This window comes from Nannospalax galili, unplaced genomic scaffold (assembly GCF_000622305.1).
Source record: "Nannospalax galili isolate Female #2095 unplaced genomic scaffold, S.galili_v1.0 scaffold973, whole genome shotgun sequence".
Taxonomy (NCBI): Eukaryota; Metazoa; Chordata; class Mammalia; order Rodentia; family Spalacidae; genus Nannospalax; species Nannospalax galili.
Window position 1 is genome coordinate 1,235,009 of NW_008334020.1, and position 3,520 is coordinate 1,238,528.

The window sequence follows — 3,520 nt, forward strand, 5'->3', positions numbered from 1 at the left end:
TTTAAATAACTTCCAATGCCAAAACATATCTAACTAATTTGATTTGGGGACCTAACATTTCCAAGTGCTACCGAATGACTAAGATGAGATTGGCTTTAAAAACTTGCTGAAATTTAGTGGTTCTTTAACAAATAAAACAGCCACCTACCACTCGTAAAATAAAAAAGAGTAAAAGAGGAATGGAAAAGCCAAATGCCAAGAAAGTTTGAGGAAACATAAAAAGCATGTTCTAAGAAACTTACACAGAAAAAAAGGCAAGATTGAAACGAGATCTCGTGGTCTCGGTGTTTTCAAAATGCTGAGCTGAAAAGGGGACACAGAAATCAGACTTTAAAGCTAAGTAGAGTTGTAAGAAGGTTATTGTATATAGTTGAAACGTGCAGCATAAATCATTCCCTCAAAACTATTAGGAGCCCTCTGGTACCCTTCCCGTGTCTCGCGAGTGGGTCCCATATCATGACCTTCATGCTTTTTAACAAGGGCTGGTCCTACAGGTTCTCAGCGGAATTTAAGAACTGGCTCATGACTAAGTATGACCTGCAGAAGGAAGATGGATGGTGGGACTCATGGGTCTCTCCACTGGGCCCAAATTCTATAAGGGTCCGAAAGACTGGGTTATACTGTGCACACTCATGAACAAGCTGCAACCGGTCTCTAACCCCAAGATACACGGGTCCCTGAAGAACTGGCTCCAGTTAGAAAACCTGTCCAACTTCATCAAGGTCATGGTGAGCTAAGCCATGAATCCCGTGGATCAGTTCCAGAGATGGGGACCTGAAGCAGGTGCAGGTGTTTCTTCTGGCCCTGGTGCAGAAGACCGATGATCTGCGGAGCAGGACAAACAGAGAAACAACAGGAGAACTTTGAGGACTCCACCATGAAGGTCGGTCAGTGTGTCGTCCCACTACAGTTAGGGTCCAACAGGTGTTCCAGCCAGTTCGGTACTACAGTTTTTGGTACCAGATCCCCAAGTTGTCAGTCTACAATCAGGATGAAGCCAGATACTGAGCACTATGGGTGCCAGAAAATCCCTACATCAGCCATCTGGTTTTTGTTTTTGTTTTTTGTCTTTACTTTGAAACTGGGCATCACTGCTGCTTAGGACCCACAGGAGTCCTCCTGCCTCAGCTCCCTGAGGTCTGGGATGACAGTTCTGTGTCATCTATGCCTCACTTTTTTCTGTCATCATGCCTTGCTTCTTTCCTAGGGATAACCCAGCTGTCAGGGGACCAGGGTGGGGTCACTGCGGGAGATCCACTGTGGAAGAACCAGTCTGTTTATATTCCAGCAAGCTATGGGTCAAGCTTTGTATGTTTAGGGGAGTGAGGCTGCCCCCTTATAGTTTCTGGTTTCATCTCTTCTGCATTAGTTCATGGTTTGTGAACCCCCAGAAATTTCGGTTTCAAAGAAAGATAATACATTTGTGTTTTAATCTCCAGGGAAAAGGTTGGAGGGTGAAGCACTGGCAGATGCAGCCACAGCCTTAGAAGGTTCCAGGCATTTTGAAGGGCTGCATTGGTTTCCTTGACTCTCAGACCTGGGAAAATTGAGGCCCAAATGATCCCTCTGCTTTTGGAACCTCCAAAGCTCTCCTATTCCCCACTTAACTGCCCTGGGGACAAATGCCTGGGGACCTGCAGATGCTACACATGACTTGTACTGAGAAAATAATGTGAAAAAAGCCCTTGTGGACCAAAAACAATAAACACCTCTGTTTTTAGCAGGAAAAAAAAAAGCAAAACTAATAAGAAAGGAAGTACTTATTAATTTATTTAATTAATTATTTTATTTATTGTATATGTATGTGTGTGAGAGACTGTATGTATGTGTACCATGTGTATGCAGTGCTATCAGAGACCAGAAGATGGCATAGGATCTTCTGGATCTGGAGTTACAGATCCAGCCACCATATGTGGGTGTTGGTACTGTAAGTCTAAGTGCTTGTAGCCATTTCACAGTCACTTCAGCCCCTTAGAATTTTAATTTCTGAATGAGATTTTGAGATTTATGTTAAGTTTTCAAAATACTCAAACTACATTGCTTTGAAGATATTGAGAAAAATAAGAAAAACATTTTAGAAAACATTTTCATTTATCTTAACTTCAATTTTAAAGTGTTTTCCTGCATATAATGGAGCAACTTCACTGTTTTTAACATTGCTAGATAATGTTCTTTTGAACGACATCCTCACTGCTGAGCGTTAGGTGTGTGAGTTCATGTATCTTGCTCTTCACCACATATATTTGTTTGACATACGATGAGGAACATCCTGGCTTTTTTATTTCAGACAAACCTTTGTTTCCAAACACTCTAGTGTCAAAAGATCTTTCCAAAAAGAAATCATTTTGCTCTTCACACACATGAAAGTCTTATGAAAATGAAATGGTTGACATTTTCAACATAGAGATTTTACTATAAAATGATATTTGGTTGAAATAAACAGCCTGCATGGTATAGATTAGATTCTCTTTGCCACAAATATGGCTTTTAAATCAAGGTCCATTTTGTCTAAAAACAATAAAGGAGAATTTGAGGTTCTGCCAAGCAGGTTTGCTGTTCTGCGTGTTCCAGATCTCAGTGGCTGATGAAGACCTGGCTGTGTCTCCAAGTGGAGGCAAGCCAGAGAGAGGTGAAGGACTGTTTACGACTGCGCTTCCAATGGTTTCAAGAAACACAAAACACTGGCCTGCTGGTGTGGGGGTTTCACATTACTTGAAATTATTGTAAAACTTTTATATATGAAAATAACAACTCAAACTACTGTCATTAGAAAATTCTCTCTCTCTCTCTCTCTCTCTCTCTCTCTCTCTCTCTCCTCTCTCTCTCTCCCTCTCTCCCCTTAAGACTAAGATCATATCTTTTATGTTGTTTTAGATATTTGAAATTATATGTAAATTTCCTGTGTATGATATATATTTTAACCATCCACTCTGTATCAAGTGGACAGGCTCAGTTTAAACTGTCATTATCTAATCTTTAATATGCACTTATTAAAATAAAAGCAATAAACTGAAAAGTGTAAACCGAACCAAAGCAGATGTCTATGTACCTCTAGGGATCAACAGTATATATGCAGTTACTTAAAAATGAACTTTGGAAAAGCCTAGTTATTTCACCTGATACTTTCTTACAAAATGTATGTAGTATACTTACAGTCCCTATAAATGATGCTTGCTCTAGCTATCTTGTATGCTTTGAGGCAAGCTCTTTCTACAATATTAGTATAGCACTAAGAAGGATGGGGCATTTGTGTGTATGTGTGTGTGTGTGTGTGTGTGTATGTGTTGACACTCAGTCTCAGTAAGTAGCCCATGCTTACTTTGATATCACACTCCTCCTGTCTCAGCCTCTTGAGTGCTGAAATACAGGCATTCACAGCTATGGCCAGCTCCCTCTATTGGGCATCTATAACATTAAAATCTGTACACTAAGTGTGGGAATATATTTCAGTGGTAAAGCACATGCTGAGTATTTGTGAGATCTTAGTTTCAATTCTCAGAACTCCTTCACCCTCACCTCT

General features: G+C 40.3%; 1 pseudogene; it reads left to right on the forward strand.

Annotated features, from left to right (window-relative positions):
* Positions 1–456: 456 nt before the first annotated feature.
* LOC115069589 lies at positions 457–1,102 on the forward strand (annotated as a pseudogene).
* The last annotated feature ends 2,418 nt before the right edge of the window (positions 1,103–3,520 follow it).